The sequence below is a fragment of the Calliphora vicina genome, chromosome 3 (genome assembly GCF_958450345.1).
Source record: "Calliphora vicina chromosome 3, idCalVici1.1, whole genome shotgun sequence".
Taxonomy (NCBI): Eukaryota; Metazoa; Arthropoda; class Insecta; order Diptera; family Calliphoridae; genus Calliphora; species Calliphora vicina.
In genome coordinates, this window is record NC_088782.1 from 14,132,017 (window position 1) to 14,153,732 (window position 21,716).

The window sequence follows — 21,716 nt, forward strand, 5'->3', positions numbered from 1 at the left end:
GATAACGATTTTAAAACCTTTATATAAAAAACCAAACGTATAACCTAGTGAAATTTCTGCAGCGCAATCTGAAAACTCTTCAGATGCTAGTCGTCTTTGCAAGATTCTATTATCTAGTCGAATATACCATCTTTTAAAAAATGGATGGTTTAAGCTCACGAATAGTTAGGAGACTCTGAAAATACTGATGGACTCACTTTTCTAGCTGTAAGGAGAGTGACGATCAGCAAATGGAAAATCTGGATAGCGCTGTTCTTTGAAAGCGATGGGCAATCAAATGCTTTTGTATATACAAATCTCTTTTAGACCTACAGGAAAATATAAATCTTTAAATCATGTCTGCGACTGTCAAATGTCAAATATCAAGAGCCACAGCAGGTGATTGGAGGTTTACATTCCAAAAAGAACTTTTCCCTTGTTTCTGAAAACTCTGGAAAGGTCATTATTGACCACTTTTGATCATTTCTTAAAGCAGGGAATCTATTTCAACATGCCCATATTAAAGACAGATAGACTAAAGCTAGTAAGTTAAATTGATCGCAGCGATGATTTAATTGCCTCCTTGGATGTAGAAGAGTGCCTTCTACAACGTGGAACGGAGATCAGTGATTGTCATCATGGAAAATTTGGGTGTTAATTCATCTGTCATGCCATTTGTTAGAAAAATATTATCTAGTCTGGGAACTTCTAATATCAACAAAGTGACAACATGATCAACAATACAAGGCGGAGTACAAACACCACTACTCAGGAACCTGAATCCCAAATCATAGCCATGGATAAATCATGTTGCAAGTCTGTTGCATATGCATATACAGATGATGTGTTTGTGACTGCAACGGGCAAAGTTCGTAGTCTATATAATATAAATGATATCAAGGATGCAGAACTGGTATCACTATCTAGATCATATAAGATCCCACAGCTTACTAATCCAAAGATCGATGAAGTAACGCTCTCACTATCCAATAATGCCAAGTACCTGGGCTGGCCCCGGATAAAGGCACATTTGACTAAGCTTGACTTATTACCTACCGCTTGAAATGAGATATTTACTCAGCTCTGCTTAGTTTGAGGCTGTATTTTAAACAACAGGATAAATTCAGTATAATTCAGCCCGAAGTTATGGCTACTATATCTCAGCACTCCATCTGTTATCATACCAAGGGTATAAAACTACACCATTTTTCATTGAAATTGAAAAAATTCCAAATGATATTGAGAATTTCCATTCCAAATTGAGAAAATTCCAAATGAAATTGAGAATTTCCATTTTAAACTGAGAAAATTCCAAATGAAATTGAGAAATTCCATTTCAAATTGAGAAAATTCCAAATGAAATTGAGAAATTCAAATTGAAATTTAGAAAATTACAAATGAAATTGGGAAAATTCCAATTGAAATTGAGAAAATTTCAAATGAAATTGAGAAACATTATATCAATTGTGGAAAGATGTGGTGGTCTGGGTAGAGAGGCCAATTTCAATTTATTTTGTCGTAGAAAACATGTTTGGTCTCGTGTTGGATCCCGAACAGTTCTTTCGATACCTACTTCCCGTTGCCCCGACATCCACCTGATAGGTGCAATTGGTTCCGCAGGCATTATTCAAATGGATAGTCGCAGAGGCTCGTTCATGGGTCAAAAGTGTTGATAGCAAGAGTTGGGTAATCAGTTATCTGAACTCGTTCTGGTATGTGACAATGTCCCTTGCCACAGTCGTTTACGTGAAATTTTCGACAACTCTCCAGCAACACTTTTACGATTGAGTCCCTATTCACCAATGATTAACCCTATTGAAATAATTTGGTCCAAAATCAAAAGTATTGTGAAGACAAAGATGAATATACCAACCGTAAATCCTCCTATTGTAGTAGAGCAGAGAATTTTATATCTTCAATTCTACTGGAGATTGCAGTAGAGCTATACAACATACAACATAGATATGCCTGTTGGTCAAAAAGACTGTGTACATATGTTTTTGTTTAATGTACATTATTTATGTAGAGTAAAATATAATGTTCTCAATTTCATTTGGAATTTTCTTAATTTTAATTAGGATTTTCCCAATTTCATTTGGAATTTTCTCAATTTAAAATGGATTTGAAATGGAATTTCCAAATTTCATTTGGTATTTTCTCAATTTCATATTGAAATTCTCAATTTCATTTGGAATTTTCTCAATTTGAAATGGAATTTTCTCAATTTCATTTGGAATTTTCTCAATTTGAAATGGAATTTTCTCAATTTCATTTGGAATTTTCTCAATATCATGTATTATGTTCTCAATTTCAATGAAAAATGGTGTAGTTCTGTTTACTGAGATATATAAAATTCCACATTTTACAAATCCAAATGTAAATGGAGAACGCTCTCGCTATCCAATAATAACACGTACCTGGGGCTGATAGTGGATAGTAAACTTAATAGGTATCTGAATACATAGAATAGATCCGCGAAAGCTGCAACTGCATTAACTGTGGAAGCTACATGAACGACAAATACTGGTTACACAACCCTATTCTGTTTTATGAAACCATTGGAGGGTTCTACAACGCTCTCCAACAAACAGTGGAAGAAAGAAACGTATCATAAAATTGAGAGCAATTATGGCAACGAAAGCCCTCAGTTCGACCCCATCCAACATGCCACTTGATCATTGAAAAATGCAGTTTAATCGATCGAAATAACTGAACCGCTCTTCGATCCAAGTAATCTGACAAAGATATGGGGATTACTTGAAATATGCCACTGAAATATGGAATTAAACAGCTTCATCTGTGGACTATAAAATACACGAACCGCTCTTCGATACAGATCTTCTGAATAAGATACGAATAGACCAATAACATGCACATTAAGAATAAAGACATCCAAATGTTTATCGTAATCTTGAAGTCCCAATGTCGAGTTAGATGAGGAATTTACTCAGTCCAACTGATTTTAGACTAGCGTTGAGTCTACTGGTTCACTGTAGTAATAATTCAGGCCGAAGTAATGTCTATAATGAGAGAGATATCGTAATATTTTCTGATAGTAAGACGATCATTAGATCTCTCCGAAATTGTCTACGAATTCCCGGTGTCTCTTGAGAGACCCGGTCATCCTCATCCCTGCACCTGATTATTAAAGTTAATTGTCTGGCTGACTATCTTGGTAATGATGGAACAACAATAGTTTCTATTGAAAACAGTTACCAAATCTGCTTAAGGACGAAATAATCCACTTGCATGGAAACCATGCAATGCTCAGAGAATGTGAGTTGCTGTTAACGAGCCAAAATTCCATTTTCTGAACTGCATGGTGTTAACAAGTCTCGTTGACATGTCCATACAACGACTTCTGAAGAGCTGCAACAACAAGCAGACGAATAGTAGACAACGGAACGCATTTTCTGAAACTTCACAGTCTTAGACGACTAATAATTTAAGCTCTACGATCATCGATCACTGATAAAATATGTGTCTTTACCATTTATTTCAGAATTATCAAAAGTAAATTAAGCAACTCTAGAGGTTGGATTCAAAAGATAATTTTATTCGTAAGCAACAGCCGGTATTAGTGGATGGTTTCTGAAACAAAAAACTAATTATCTAGGGATATATTGTGATCACCTTGCTATCAACATATGTAAGGATATCCAGAGCCATCTCTTTAATATACATTTGGTATATGCAAAAAGTCTTTAAAGTTATGGAAATTCAATAAATGTTTAACAAATCTTATTAATTATTAAAAATTCTCCACAATTTATTTTTTTCAACTTTCTAAATTTTCAACACTATGACACACACCATTAAACTTTATTAGGGATCCCATAAAAATCTTGCTAAAAAAATGTCTCAAAAGTTTTCCTTATGGATCCATTTAATTTTGTGCCCAGTTTATATACCACATACGTTTCTTTTGGTAGCTTTAAATTTTCCTACTACACGTAGAGAAAAACAATTCCATGAATTTCTTATATTCCAATTGTAAAAGCCAACAATTACAAATTGTCATTGCCGGAATTTATAGCAGAGAAACATTTCCTAGTCAATGGCAAAAAATACCAGGAGTAGTTGCTGTTGTTTGCCTTCTTTGTGCTGCACAGACGAACATATAAAAATACATGGACATACTGCTCCTTATAGAATAGGCCCAGTGTGAGCAGCAGTAGCCATTATTTCTGCCGACTGCTGGACTTTTGCTGTGTTTGGGTTGGTAATGGGGAAGAGGGAGCTAAAGATGGAGTAGCAAACAGTTGAAGCTTGTGAAGAAGAAATGTGGAATGTTCAAGTGATGCAGCAACAAAGCAATAACACATCTTATAGTATTTTTTTGTTCATATCTTTGTTGTTGCTGCTGTTGCTGTTGCTAGTGTTGTTGCTGTGTTTTGTGCTGTATTCAAGTGTTTGCATTAGTAATGAGCTGCGTCACCATTATTGTCAGGAAGTTTTTCATTTCATTCCATAAAGCCAGAAAGCAAAAGCTCACACAAAAAGGTAATGGGTTAACAAATGCAAAAAGGCAACAAAAAAAAACACACACACACTAAAATAAAAATAAACGAGTCAAAATAAAAAAAGGATTGTTGAAGCGTCGAACAAATACACTCGTCTTTATACAATTGGTATAGTTTGGCACTATGGAAAATAAGCCAAAAGATATTATAAAGAATTTCGAGAAAATATTTTCCTTAAAAAAATATTCAGCAATAGTGGCTGAAATTCCTAAATAACCATTTTATATTAAACACAGAGTCTTAAAAAGTCTGAAACTAAAGACACTTCGAGTCTAAACACACTTCTAGTCTCCTGGTGTCTTATACTAAAGACCCTTGGTGTTTTATACCAAAGACTCTTGGTGTCTTATACTTCGAGTCTTATACTAAAGACACTTCGAGTCTTATACTAAAGACACTTCGAGTCTTATACTAAAGACACTTCGAGTCTTATACTACAGACACTTCGAGTCTTATACTACAGACACTTCGAGTCTTATACTACAGACACTTCGAGTCTTATACTAAAGACACTTCGAGTCTTATACTACAGACACTTCGAGTCTTATACTACAGACACTTCGAGTCTTATACTACAGACACTTCGAGTCTTATACTAAAGACACTTCGAGTCTTATACTACAGACACTTCGAGTCTTATACTAAAGACACTTCGAGTCTTATACTAAAGACACTTCGAGTCTTATACTAAATACACTTCGAGTCTTATACTAAATACACTTCGAGTCTTATACTAAAGACACTTCGAGTCTTATACTAAAGACACTTCGAGTCTTATACTAAAGACACTTCGAGTCTTATACTAAAGACATACTAAAGACACATCGAGTCTTATACTAAATACACTTCGAGTCTTATACTAAAGACACTTCTAGTCTTATACTAAAGACACTTCGAGTCTTATACTAAAGACACTTCGAGTCTTATACTAAAGACACTTCGAGTCTTATACTAAAGACACTTCGAGTCTTATACTAAAGACACTTCGAGTCTTATACTAAAGACACTTCGAGTCTTATACTAAAGACACTTCGAGTCTTATACTAAAGACACTTCGAGTCTTATACTAAAGACACTTCGAGTCTTATACTAAAGACACTTCGAGTCTTATACTAAAGACACTTCGAGTCTTATACTAAAGACTCTTGGTGTCTTATACTAAAGACTCTTGGTGTCTTATACTAAAACTCTGGGTATCTTATACTAAAACTCTTGGTGTCTTATACTAAAGACACTTCGAGTCTTATACTAAAGACACTTCGAGTCTTATACTTAAGACACTTCGAGTCTTACACTAAAGACACTTCGAGTCTTATACTAAAGACACTTCGAGTCTTATACTAAAGACACTTCGAGTCTTATACTAAAGACACTTCGAGTCTTATACTAAAGACACTTCGAGTCTTATACTAAAGACACTTCGAGTCTTATACTAAAGACACTTCGAGTCTTATACTAAAGACACTTCGAGTCTTATACTAAAGACACTTCGAGTCTTATACTAAAGACACTTCGAGTCTTATACTAAAGACACTTCGAGTCTTATACTAAAGACACTTCGAGTCTTATACTAAAGACACTTCGAGTCTTATACTAAAGACACTTCGAGTCTTATACTAAAGACACTTCGAGTCTTATACTAAAGACACTTCGAGTCTTATACTAAAGACACTTCGAGTCTTATACTAAAGACACTTCGAGTCTTATACTAAAGACACTTCGAGTCTTATACTAAAGACACTTCGAGTCTTATACTAAAGACACTTCGAGTCTTATACTAAAGACACTTCGAGTCTTATACTAAAGACACTTCGAGTCTTATACTAAAGTGTCCGATGTCTTATACTAAAGACTCTGATGTCTTATACTAAAGACTCTGATGTCTTATACTAATGATGGTTGACCCATTGTGCAATTTTGACTTTAAAGCTGAGGAAAGAAAGCTATTATTACAGCCCAAGAGTTTATGTGTTGCTTTGCAACAAAAAAACAAACAAAATCTAGCAACAGCAAAAAATTGTTTTTGTTGCACAATTGCCAGCATAAACAAACATTGAAATTGTTTCTAATTTTTTTTTTTGTTGTTCATCTTTTCTGTATTTCGGACTTTAGGAGAGAAAATTTTCTAACAAATAACAATGAATAGGAATGGTAACATGGTCATATAGAATGGTATTGTTGTTGGCTTATAATGCTGCTGGGGATTTTAAATTGTTTGTGTTGCTGTTGGTACCATTGATCGGTCACTACAATTGTGATAAACATTTATTGTTAAGACACTCTCAATGTGTTTGTGTGGCTGTGTTTCAATTTTTGTTCATCTATTATTTTCTTTTTTTTATTGTATTTTTTCTAATTTTTTTGTTTGCCATTTGTACGAGCAGTATTCACTTGTATTTGTATTTATTGCAATGTTTTTCTAGCTGTTTTATTTAATTTTATTTTCTATACATTGATTGTTGCATGTGCTTATGGTTGTTAATGCGATACGATATAATTTGCCGTCATTGCAACAATTGCCAATGAGTGAGTACAAGAAGAGCGCGCGCGCATGTGCAGCAGCAACAAATAATCGTCGAGTGTGGGGAGGGTAACTGGTAAGGTAACCAGGAGATCACGAGTAAAAATTTCAATCGTAGTCATTCTAAGAGTGAAGCACAACATTTTCACCTTGATGGGGACTTCAGGGAACCCACATGGGATGGTCGATAAAATACGGACTTTTGGTCAGAAATATTAGTGATCAGAGATTGATCGAGGATCGAGAATTTTTTTCGGAAATTGGGATTATCTAATTAACAGTTCGATCTGCTTTTCTCGATTAAACGCTTATTTAAAAAGTCTGGTCCCTCCTATTAACCGAATATTTATCTTTCGCTTTATCCCAATGTGTGTGTGTGTTTGTGAGAATATGTGTTTAAATTGCCAACATGTTCTTTACTATTCATTCTACCAAATTCTAACAATTGTTTGTCTATTGTTATTTGAAAAACAAAATCCAGTCAAACCAAAAGAAAGAAATTGCTTTAAGAGAAATTTGCTGACATTGAATTCTTTAATTTTTTTTTTCATTTTTTGCTCAATACCTGGGAAGAAACAAATTCATGTTCACAAAAACATCTTTTCATCTCTTCTTCCTGTTTTGCAGCCAACAACAGTTTGTTTGTTGCACACTTTTTTTTCCGTAGAGATTTTTACGAAAATTTGTTTATAAATATTATAATTTACGATTTAGTGTGTGATTGTGTGGCACAATTGTATTGTTGCACTTGCTAAAATTATCATTTTAAAAGCATCTCGTAAATTTTTATTAAACAAATACAAAATTTTCTTGTTGTTTTTTTATTCAGTTTTTTTTTGGCAAACAATAGCTAGCGCTAGAATTTGACCTGCGATTACAACATGTTGCCAAGAGAAGAACAAATAAACAAGGAAGTGGTATGATGATAATTGTATGATTTTCTAAATTGATAGATTCTAAAAACAAACAAAAGTGATTGTGTTGTGTGCTCTAAACAAAATGTTGCGACCCCAAAGGTGTAAAAAGTTTTGGCTAAAATAAAATTTGTTTACAGCTTTTGTGAATCTATATGTATATAAGGGTGGTCCTTATTTTTGTATTATCGCCAAAATTCGAAAAAATGCAAATTTTTCAGATTTTGAAAAAATTTTACTACTAAATTGATACTTTTGCAATTGAATGCAAAAGAATCGAAATATGTACGTAATTATCGTTGTAATGAGATATAAATGACAAAATTTGGTTAAAAATGTTAACAAATTCGCCAGACCATGAACATTAGAGTGCTCCAAAAAAATAACATTGCGAATTTTGGCCGTCCCTCCCTCCAGAATTGTTCTATGTATTGTAGAAACACGTTGTGTAAAATATTAGGATGATAGGATAACGTTAACTGGTGGCGCAACGACGCTGAAGTTTTGAGGTGCATTTACAAGGGGAAAATATGCAATTTTTTCAGTTTTTGGAAAAATTTTGCCATTAATTTTACAATTTAATTTAAAAGAATCGAAATGTGTACGTAATTGTCGTTATAATAAGATATAAAAGACAAAAATTGGTGAAAAAATGTTAAAGCTATTAAAAAATCGCCAGGTCATTAACGTGTCTCAGGCAAGAACAAGAAATTTATGAACAAAATTAACATATTTTGAGAAATATTAAAATAAAAGCTTATTTTTACTTAAAATATATCCATATTTACTTGTATATGAGTTTTTGTCCTCGTAGGATACCGTTAACCTATTCGCAGGTATGACCAAAAAAATTAAATTTTTTTAACAGCAGTTTCAAAACTCCAATTTCAAATTTTTAAAAATTTTGTTAAACAAATTTCAGAATTTTTTGATCATCACATGGGGATTTATTGACAACATAATAGGGAATAAAAAGGTTGAAAAAGTATGTCAATACCTCCTATAGTTTTTCCGTATCTGCGATATAAATTTTGCGATTTTCGAGAAAAACTAATTTTTTGGCCATATTTTGGGGAATGACAAGAATTTCCTTACTGTAATGATTTTTAAGTAAAAGCTATTCAGAATAATATAGTCCAGGTAATTTTAAATATAGTCTGAAAGTTTTGCTAAAATCGGAAAACTTTAACCCTTAAATCGTGAAGGTCAAACGTCAATATTTGGAATTTCTCATGGAAAGATAGCGAAATATTATATATTTTTGGGTCGATTTTGATGAAACTTACGAAAAATATAAAATGAAGTCTAGTATTCACAATAACAGTACAAAAATTGAAATTAACCCTGATCAACTGATTCGTTTGAAGCGTGCATTGGCTAAAAAATGCCCAGAATATGTGGCCAGACATGAAACCGTAATATTTTATTGAAACATTTGTACATAAATTTATTGACCTTTGTTAGGTATGACTTCTTCCCATCTTTCTGGCAATATATGTATTCCGAGCCAAAATGTCTTCAAAGTGAAGCGTATACGAGAGAGAGTTTCTGCATCAATCGAAACAAGCAGTAGTCGGGCGAGAAGCGGTCTGAACTATAAAGCTGGTTATCGTAATGGATTCAGTTGTTATCGCAAGTATTTATTCGGTGCAAAAATGTTTTTTTTTATAGCGTTCAAGCATCATTTCAATTCGTATGATACTCAATTTCAAAACTTTTGGATGAGTCCTACTGCTCGCTTTGAAATTGTTTGACAACAATCTTCATGGAGTATTTCCTACAATTCTTGCACTTCAAAGTTTTTTGGCTGGCCTGGACGATGTTTGTCTTCCGTGTCAAAATAACTACTTCTGAACCGGAGAGTGAGAAACCGGATTTTTTTATGATGGTTAAAGCTACGTTTCTGCATACACCGTAATCGGCATCGAAAACGAAATTCCATACATTTGCACCGAAAAAAAGTTCGTTTCAAAAATCGGCAACGAAAATTGGGCACTGATCAGTAACGAAAAACCTGTCATTTGGGGCCGGAACGAAAACCACGTCAAGTAGGTTGTTTTCGGTGCTGGAGGAACGAAATTATTTTAATTATTATTTTATTTTAAATTTAAAGAAATGAATAAAAAAATAAATTTTCGTTATTGAAAGAGGGAAAAATAATAGATTTTGTCAAAAATAATGAAATTCTATTTAATGTGCGACATCCAAAATTAAAAAATAATTTCGTTTCTGTGTTATGCCGCAACGCACCCAACTGAAATGAAAACAATTCAGAAACGTGACGGTGACGGTGTATATGGAAACCCAGCTTAACCGGTAGTAACGAAATATGTTTTCTGAAGCTTATTTGAACATATCTTCAGAAAACATATTTAAATAATAATCTGTGATCACTAGGGTCGGTCGATCATTTTCACGAAAAATCCTATGCAGAAACGCGTTCTACGAAAAATTCTAAGAAATTTTCCCCAAGCAACCATAGGTCTAAAATCAAATTCTATCTTGCACATTTCTGCTATACGATTTTTTACTTTTTGATGATCCATACAAATCGACCCAGCCTAGTGATCACTCATATTTCCAACCAAATATCAATTTTTATATGAATAATGTAAAATCACTAATAGATCGTTAATAAGAGGTCCTAGATGAAAAATAACAATGATCTGTGATCACTCATATTTCTCACTAAATATCGATTTTAATATGAACAAGTAAGAGAGCTATATTCTTCTGTGCCGAATCTTATATACCCTTCACCAAATTATACTTTAAAATAAATTTTTTAAATATTTTTAGGTAAACAAAATTAAATTTTTTTTAATTGTTTTTCAAAAAAAAATTTTTTTTAAATTGTTTTTTAATTTTTTTTAAAAAAAAGGTTTTTTCTAAATTTTTTTTTTTGGAAAAAAAATGTATGAAAAAAAAATTTTTGATGAAAAGATTTTGACCCATTGTAGGTCCAACTTACTATAGCCTTATCTACATCGTTGCAATGGACTTTGAAATATCTATCATTAGATATCCATATTGTCTATATTAATGACTTAGTAATCCAGATATAGATCAAAAATAGGTCAAAAATCGAGGTTGTCCCTCGATTATTTATGGGTTATTTATGGACCGATTTTGCTGATTTTAAATATCAAACTTCTCGAAAGCATGTCTGACAGAATTATTGAAGATTTGGATCCCTAAGATATCTGGGGTCTACAGAAAATTGATTTCAACAGACAGACAGACATGGCTTAATCAACTCCGCTATCTATAAGGATCCAGAATATATATACTTTATAGGGTCGGAAATGAAAAATGTAGAAATTACAAACGGAATGACAAACTTATATATACCCTTATATATAAAAATCTGAAATTATTAATATATCGTTAATAAGATGTCTTAGAGGAAAAAGGACAATAATCCGTGATGATTCAAATTTCCTACCAAATATCGGTTTTCTGTGATCACTCATATTTCCCACCATATTATAGATTTTTATATTGAAAATGTAAAATCACTCACAGATCCTAGTTGAAAAAGGTTAATTCCTAGAGGTCCTATAGGCAAAAGGTTAATTATCACTCATATTTCCCAGCAAATATCGAAAAAGGTTTACTTTTATATTTGAAAAACATTCACCATAAGCTTTGGTGAGCAATTTTCAAATTAAAGAATTAAAGCAAAAATTCCCGCATATGACGCTTTCGTTTGAACTATAATGTTCAATAACTAAGTGTGAATAAATGACAGACATATAAGTTATTAAAAACAAAACCGCGTTCAAAAGCTACGCCATCTAAGTATTGTAAATCCCGCATTTTGAAGACATGCTCTCAATATATTTAGGAAATAAATTAAATTTTAATGCTTTTTAATGTGAAAAAAAATCTAGAAAAATCCCTGGATTGAAAAATCCAGTTCCGTTTGTCATCCATAATATCAAGTCATAATGTAAGAACATTTTTATAATTTAAACATCTATGAGTAATGAAATGCAAAAACTATTTTTTATTGGTTTTTTTTTTTGAAAAAGTTTGACTCGAAATTTCAAATAAAATCTGCATCTTCCAAACATTATTCGAATTTGCTCAAATTTGCAGTATTTGGTTTTAGATTACTGAGAATAATTTTAGTTATTTAGAGCAAAATATGGGCATTAGGTTGGCCCTAATGCAATTTAGGATGTCTCTTGATCTGCAATAATATTATACGTAGGTGTGGTTTTATAATTAAACAGATAAACAACTGACTTATTGTGTAATTTTAAAGATATATTTCCAAAGAGAAGAAATGTGTAATTAAAAATTAAGTTTTTAAAAATTTTCCAAAATAAATGATGTATTCTTCTAGCAACAATTTAAATTTACAAAACCCAATAATATTAAGACAAACTATGGCACTTATTTTCAGATTATGCACACGATAATTATCTAAAGGAACTCCCTAACCTCCAATGACCCCATAATTACACTCACCAATAAATATTTACACTTGTATTCATCATACATCTGCATACACATTAGAATAACTAGTATCTGAATCATAAATACATATGTATCTGATGTATTGTATTACTATATACTTAATTTGAATGTTTGAACTTTAATTTATTTTAATATTTATTTATTTTTTTTTTGCTGTTATTATTGTTATCATGGGAAAATAATCATATTTGATAAACTCACATGTTAGATTTGCTGACCTTTTAATTAAAAATATTGTGTGTATTAAATTACTCGTAAGCAGACAATGTGAGAGAGTGTGTACGCCCACCAGATTATCAACATATAGATACAGATAGACACAATCCTATAGATGGAAATAAAATTTACAAAAACACATTCATTCCCTTACAAAACAAATAATAAATACGTATTTTATAATAAATGGCTAGAACGAACAACATGTTGTTTTTATTTCATTTTATAAACGTTTATTTTTATTTTTTCTTGGTTACTTTTTTTTTAAATACAAATGATAAAGTTATTACCAGCTACAAAAAACCCTTAAAACATAAATATAATCGTTGTTGTTTTATTTTTATTTTTTTAGATTTAAATTTTATTATTCATCATACATTTTAGAATGTTACAAGCCAGAACAAGCTAGAACAAGAAGGTTTTATTTTTATCTAAAATGTCTAAAGCATAAAATCGTCTACAACGTACCGTCATTCGTCATTGGAACCTAGAAAATCCAAATTCAAACCAAAACCAGCAACAGTATAGAACAAAAACAAAAAAAAAATCTCATAAATTAACCCACAAAAGCCACAATCATATAGAACTCATTCAGATGGAGTTTAATGTGAGAAGACAGACAGACGGACGGACAGACAGACAGCCTGTGTGAGTGAGTGAGTGACTGAGTAGTTCTTGTACAAAGTAATTTCATAATAAAATTTTGTTCTTTTTGTGTTTTTTATTATTCAGCGCAGTAATAAAAAATTAGACAATTTATCATTTCGTTAGGATTTTATTTATTAGAAGATATAGAAATGTATAAAAATGAACACGAAGACATACTTAGTTATTTATTTATATTTATATTTAGGAATCAAATCAAGCGTAGACGATTTCATGTGAAAGGCCTGTGGTGGCAAGAGATGCCAGAGTGGCAAATTTATATGACCTAGAACATAAACTGTAAAATAGCAAACTACAGCAAATAAGGAGTGAGATCGAAAAAACCTTAACACTCGATTTTCCTTAAAACTTTTAACCCCAGTATTATTTGATTTACAAAGGTCTCTCGTCAAACTGATTCCAATGTTATTAAACAGTATGGGATGAACTTATCCGTTGATAGGAATGGTCCACATTATAATTCTAAAGCCAATAAATAGAAAGCATTTTCAAAAGAGCTCGCAACACATCTGGTAGGAAAGCAGTCCGGTTTGCTCAGTACTCGGAAATCCATTGGGAAGGACCATAAGTAGTGATTAAGAAATTAAACAGAATACAGAAATATAAGAGCCCGATATCTAAAATGAAGGTTGTACATCTATATTCTAGAACGATTAGCTGAATACGGGAAATTTCACCTTCAATTTGAATTAAACGGTCTGTAGCGACAGATTGCAACATTCATCATGTTTATAAAAATGTCCAGTGCTCGAAAATTCTGCTAATCAACATTGTTGATAACACGCTGTTATTAGCATTGTTTATAAGTATAACAACATTAACTGTGAATGCTGCTAACAATAATAATAAAGCAGCTAAAAGCTCTAGAAATTAAACATTCTAGTTTTGTCCGTTAGATTATTCATGAAACTACTAGAACATGATACTGTGTATATACATAATAACAGGAAGTTGTAGTTATCTAGTTGTTACAATTTTTAAATTACTGATCTCTTTTATTTGCAATTAAAATAATATGGCTTATTTAAATTAAAGACACAGTATAATCCCCATCTTAATCGATATGCCAAATTCTATAACTTTTCTTAACATCTGGCACCTCTTGCAATGTCTTCTACTTAGTCCATAGTTTAGTTTGCATAAAAGTCAGTGAACTTATTTTTGTTGTTTTGATTTGTTTCAAAAACTCAGTAATAACAACAAGAACAATAACAAGACAACATTGTCAAGTTGTTGTTTTATGATCATCCTTCACATTTAAAACAACATTCGTTCGTTTGTTCACTCTGCAGTTGTAAGGTTTGCAGTTGTTGTGGAGTTTTTAATAACAATATTCTCAAATTCCATAAATTTCATTTTATTTATTTAGTTTAAACAATTACGGTTTTAATAGGTTCCATAAGCAGCAGCGGCTTGTGTAATCGTGCCATGCCAACTACATGCAACGTCTTCTCATATTCCAGTAATATTGTACGTTTTACAGATACAGGTGTTGGAATAAATATTTATTTTTATATATTATTGTATTTCTAGGAGTAGTAGACTTATTGGTACCTTTTCCACTCTCTCTCTCTCTCTCTTTCTGGCTGCCGCTGTCACTGTGTGTGTCTTTTGGCTGGTTTTAGCTGCTTTGAATTCTTAACAGAAAAGCATTGTTGCACGTTTCAAAAAACTGAATTTTAGCTTTGTGATGGTGGATGATGGCTACGGCCATGGCGGTGGTGTTGTGGTTTTATTTTAGATTCGAACGATTTACAAGTGCCATCATAAATTTTCATTTAATAATTGAAATTCACATATTGTTTTCAAATTATTATGATTCGAATCGTTCGTTAAGTTGTTGTTGATGTTGCTCTTGTTGTTTTATTGAACTTTTAGACGGTTATTTATGGTATTGAAATTTAATTGTATTAAATTTTAAGAGCGGTGGTCAGTTATTGTAGAATATGGTTTGTGCCTGGTATTATTATTCGTAGGTGTTTGTTTCGTTCCATTAGTTTTTGTTAATGGCTTGGAAAGTTTTTATATTGTTTTCTCTACAATTCACTTTCAATTAAATTTGTTTAAATGTTTGTATTTGATTTACACCTAAAAAATGTATTTATAGCAGAGTGCTAGGTAACTGAAACATTATTAAAAAAATGGCAATATTAAGGTCCTGCACAATTGAAAAACTCTTATTTTTTAAACGTTACAGCATTCAGAGCATGAATACTACACTTTAGTCTTTAGTATAAAAAGTAGTCTTTGGAATAAGACGTAGTCTTTGGTATAAGACGTAGTCTTTAATATAATACGTAGTCTTTGGTATAAGACTTAGTCTTTGGTATAAGACTTAGTCTTTAGTATAAGACTTAGTCTTTAGTATAAGACTTAGTCTGTACTATACGATTTAGTCTGTACTATAAGACCTAGTATTTAGTATAAGAATTAGTCTTTAGTATAAGACTTAGTCTTTAGTATAAGCCGTAGTATTTAGTATAAGACTTAGTCTTTAGTATAGGACTTAGACTTTAGTATAAGACTTAGTCTTTAGTATAAGACTTAGACTTTAGTATAAGACTTAGAATTTAGTATAAGACTTAGTCTTTAGTATAAGACTTAGTCTTTAGTATAAGACTTAGTCTTTAGTATAAGACTTAGTCTTTAGTATAAGACTTAGTCTTTAGTATAAGACTTAGTCTTTAGTATAAGACTTAGTCTTTAGTATAAGACTTAGTCTTTAGTATAAGACTTAGTCTTTAGTATAAGACTTAGTCTTTAGTATAAGACTTAGTCTTTAGTATAAGACTTAGTCTTTAGTATAAGACTTAGTCTTTAGTATAAGACTTAGTCTTTAGTATAAGACTTAGTCTTTAGTATAAGACTTAGTCTTTAGTATAAGAGTTAGTCTTTAGTATAAGACTTAGTCTTTAGTATAAGAGTTAGTCTTTAGTATAAGACTTAGTCTTTAGTATAAGACTTAGTCTTTAGTATAAGACTTAGTCTTTAGTATAAGAGTTAGTCTTCAGTATAAGACTTAGTCTTTAGTATAAGAGTTAGTCTTTAGTATAAGACTTAGTCTTTAGTATAAGACTTAGTCTTTAGTATAAGACCTAGTCTTTAGTAGAAGACTAAGTCTTTAGTATAAGACTTAGTCTTTAGTATAAGACTTAGTCTTTAGTATAAGACTTAGTCTTTAGTATAAGACTTAGTCTTTAGTATAAGACTTAGTCTTTAGTATAAGACTTAGTCTTTAGTAGAAGACTAAGTCTTTAGTAGAAGACTAAGTCTTTAGTAGAAGACTAAGTCTTTAGTAGAAGACTAAGTCTTTAGTAGAAGACTAAGTCTTTAGTAGAAGACTAAGTCTTTAGTAGAAGACTAAGTCTTTAGTAGAAGACTAAGTCTTTAGTAGAAGACTAAGTCTTTAGTAGAAGACTAAGTCTTTAGTAGAAGACTAAGTCTTTAGTAGAAGACTAAGTCTTTAGTAGAAGACTAAGTCTTTAGTAGAAGACTAAGTCTTTAGTAGAAGACTAAGTCTTTAGTAGAAGACTAAGTCTTTAGTAGAAGACTAAGTCTTTAGCAGAAGACTAAGTCTTTAGTAGAAGACTAAGTCTTTAGTAGAAGACTAAGTCTTTAGTAGAAGACTAAGTCTTTAGTAGAAGACTAAGTCTTTAGTAGAAGACTAAGTCTTTAGTAGAAGACTAAGTCTTTAGCAGAAGACTAAGTCTTTAGTAGAAGACTAAGTCTTTAGTAGAAGACTAAGTCTTTAGTAGAAGACTAAGTCTTTAGTAGAAGACTAAGTCTTTAGTAGAAGACTAAGTCTTTAGTAGAAGACTAAGTCTTTAGTATAAGACTAAGTCTTTAGTATAAGACTAAGTCTTTAGTATAAGACTAAGTCTTTAGTATAAGACTAAGTCTTTAGTATAAGACTAAGTCTTTAGTATAAGACTAAGTCTTTAGTATAAGACTAAGTCTTTAGTATAAGACTAAGTCTTTAGTATAAGACTAAGTCTTTAGTATAAGACTAAGTCTTTAGTATAAGACTAAGTCTTTAGTATAAGACTAAGTCTTTAGTATAAGACTAAGTCTTTAGTATAAGACTAAGTCTTTAGTATAAGACTAAGTCTTTAGTATAAGACTAAGTCTTTAGTATAAGACTAAGTCTTTAGTATAAGACTAAGTCTTTAGTATAAGACTAAGTCTTTAGTATAAGACTAAGTCTTTAGTATAAGACTAAGTCTTTAGTATAAGACTAAGTCTTTAGTATAAGACTAAGTCTTTAGTATAAGACTAAGTCTTTAGTATAAGACTAAGTCTTTAGTATAAGACTAAGTCTTTAGTATAAGACTAAGTCTTTAGTATAAGACTAAGTCTTTAGTATAAGACTAAGTCTTTAGTATAAGACTAAGTCTTTAGTATAAGACTAAGTCTTTAGTATAAGACTAAGTCTTTAGTATAAGACTAAGTCTTTAGTATAAGACTAAGTCTTTAGTATAAGACTAAGTCTTTAGTAGAAGACTAAGTCTTTAGTATAAGACTAAGTCTTTAGTATAAGACTAAGTCTTTAGTAGAAGACTAAGTCTTTAGTATAAGACTAAGTCTTTAGTATAAGACTAAGTCTTTAGTATAAGACTAAGTCTTTAGTAGAAGACTAAGTCTTTAGTAGAAGACTAAGTCTTTAGTAGAAGACTAAGTCTTTAGTATAAGACTAAGTCTTTAGTAGAAGACTAAGTCTTTAGTAGAAGACTAAGTCTTTAGTATAAGACTAAGTCTTTAGTAGAAGACTAAGTCTTTAGTATAAGACTAAGTCTTTAGTAGAAGACTAAGTCTTTAGTATAAGACTAAGTCTTTAGTATAAGACTAAGTCTTTAGTATAAGACTAAGTCTTTAGTATAATACTAAGTCTTTAGTATAAGTCGTAGTCTTTAGTATAATACTAAGTCTTTAGTATAAGACGTAGTCTTTAGTATAAGACGTAGTCTTTAGTATAAGACGTAGTCTTTAGTATAAGACGTAGTCTTTAGTATAAGACGTAGTCTTTAGTATAAGACGTAGTCTTTAATATAAGACGCAATCTTTAATATAAGACGAAATCTTTAATATAAGACGCAATCTTTAATATAAGACGCAATCTTTAATATAAGACGTAGTCTTTGGTATACGACTTAGTCTTTGGTATAAGACTTAGTCTTTGTTATAAGACGTATTCTTTTCTATAATATTTGGTATAAGACGTAGTCTTTGGTATAAGACGTATAGGACTTAATCCTCAGTATAAGACTTACATCTTTAGTAGAGGACACACATTCGATACTATAAGACATACGTTTTATGTACAGGATGTCAAAATTACTTTTAACACCTTATAAAATACATGAAATTTATGTTAGCGCTTTGATATCTCTTAAAAGACCTTGATTAGTCTGTCTGCTGTCAATTTCAGTGTCAAATTTTGTAGAAGCAAAAAAACCCAAAACACGACTATCCTGATTTTAATTTTGTATTTTTTTTTGTTTTGTAATTTTTTTTTACGTTCTTGAACATTTACTTTAACTAATCAATGCAAATTTTATGCCAAGTTTCAAATTTCACACTTCGTATTAAGAAAATGTTGTGGAGATGTTATTTAGTTTAGACTTTGTTTTCCCAACGTATACATTTGACCACGCATTTTTGTTGAATAAACAAATTTTTTGAAATGTGAGTGTGCACGTAAGTATGTTGCAACTTGCAAGTAGTTAGTAGAGTTGGTTGTTGTGGTGGTAGCCCGATTATTTTATGTTTTTTCCCACTAGATGACAGCACACTAATTGCTAATGCAACTACATTTGCATTAACACCTTTTAATGTTGTTCTCTTGATCAAACAACATCAGTAAAGCAGCAGCAGCAACAGCAGCAACAGCAGCAACAAGACCAACAACAACTGCTGCTAATATTACTACATTCAAGTGGAGAGAGGGGCTAAGAGCAGTAGGTATGAAATGAGTCTATATGATGTTGAAGGCGCAAAGTTTTTTTTTACATTTTCCATCTCTTATTTGTGGCTTAATGATTGTTGCCATGCTAAAGGTGCGTTAAAATGATGTTAAAACTTTGCTGAATATCTGCTATATGTATGAATTTATGTTTGATCACATGTGTTTGTATAACTTTGGGGCAAAAATAGGCACAAAATTTACATTTAAACTATAAACAACAAACGTATGTATGCGTCATTATGCAATGTTTATTTATTTTTTATTTATTTTTTTTAGTTTTTTTCTCAGTGTTTTTGAGTATGACCATGTTTAAATATAAAATACGACGATGTTCAAACTTGCAACAACGAGTAAACTCTGAAGGAAAACAACAACAACAACAACAGCAGCAACAGCAGACATACATATTCTAGGATATAACAATTTTTATTGTATGTTGTACACACACATACTGCAGGCAGTATGTTGCAGCTGATGTTGTTGAGCCAACAAAATAATAAAGAAAAAATGGAAATAAATAAATGTACCATTATTAGGAAAATATGCGAGGGCTGTTGATACTAAATATACAATTTTTATTTAATGAATAAAGTAATTTTCTTGGTTCCTTATTACCGAGTTAAAATAAAGAAGTTACCATGAAGAATTAAAAATAATTTATTCAATAAATGACAAATTGGTCATATAGCTATTTAACTCAGTCATCGGAACCAAATGACACTTCTGTGATTGAATAAAGAAGTCAGCAATTGCAGAAAGTAATGAGACACTGTCTTACTATAAGATTTCTATCCTTTTTTCCCCCATTTCTTATTTTACACGATGAAAATTATTGTTTATAGACAAAATACCAACATATCACTCAATTTCAACAAAGATTCCTATTAACATTGAAGCATTTAATCTGTATATATGGGTAAGCAGATATTCAATTGTGTGAATGAAGTTTGTTGCAGGATATGGAACAAACTTCATTCACACAATTTTTCTTACAGAAAATCTTCACTCTCCTCTATAGTTGCTAACCCTCGTTCTTTGTAAAAATTATTTTGTATATTATTATTATTTTGCTGTTGTTATAACTGCTGCTGCTGATGTTGTTGTTTAGTCGTCGTTTGGTGTTGTCGTCATGCTGAATTATTACAACGACAACTGAAAATGTTTGTTGTACGTACGATTTCGTGAGTGCATCTTATAATGCTATTAATTATTTACATGTAGCACCTTATAATGTCAACTAGAAAATTCAATACATAATATTATAACGCAATAAACAACAAATACCAGCGACAACAGCAACAAAAATAACAACAACAACACTTGCAACAGCCATAATAAAAGGCGACAAAAAGCTGAAAAAGAAACAAAAACAAAATTGGAAATGCGAAAAATGATAAACGACGAATTTTTAAGGGGCCCTACACTCGAACAAATTTTACACAATTGCATAGATAAGAAAATTAATATAAAATTCATTATTTAATTATATTTACTTACTGCCAACAATTAGAGATTATTTACCTGAAACTGAAAAAACAAGAAATTTAAAATAAATTATCAGATAGGAAACAAAATTCTTATATATAAAAAGGCCACACGTTTTTTGGTGATACACTTTTAAGTATGTTATTGTCCACCAATATTGATGAAAGATATATCGTTTAAGAGGTCATTTTCTCTTGATATCTATGCACAATAGGACCACCGGGCGGTCCTAGTTACAATAAATAACTGAACAGATATTGAAAATACCGTTACCGAAGTAATTCAAATTAGCTTAACCTTGGAAGATTTAGATTGAATTTTACAACTTTTTATACACAGAAGTTAACTAAAACAAGAAACTGTCAAAAACACTTTCAAAATTGTATGTTTCTAAATTACAGTTTTTCGATTGTAATGAATTGGTTTATACCGGCTTCAAAAAAGCTACATATAACAAAGTGATTAAAAACCACGTCTTATACTAAAGACTACGTCTTATACTAAAGACTATGTCTTATACTAAAGACTACGTCTTATACTAAAGACTATGTCTTATACTAAAGACTACGTCTTATACTAAAGACTACGTCTTATACTAAAGACTAGGTCTTATATTAAAGACTAGGTCTTATATTAAAGACTAGGTCTTATATTAAAGACTACGTCTTATACTTATACTATACTAAAGACTACGTCTTATACTAAAGACTACGTCTTATACTAAAGACTACGTCTTGTACTAAAGACTACGTCTTATACTTATAATATACTAAAGACTACGTCTTATACTAAAGACTATGTCTTATACTATACGTCATATACTAAAGACTACGTCTTATACTAAAGGCTAGGTCTTATACTATAATAACGAATATTGTATCAAAAAAGCGTCATATGCAGGAAGTTGTCTTTATTTCTTTAATTAAAAAAAAAGTGTCGCTGAAACACACCATTTGCTCACCAAA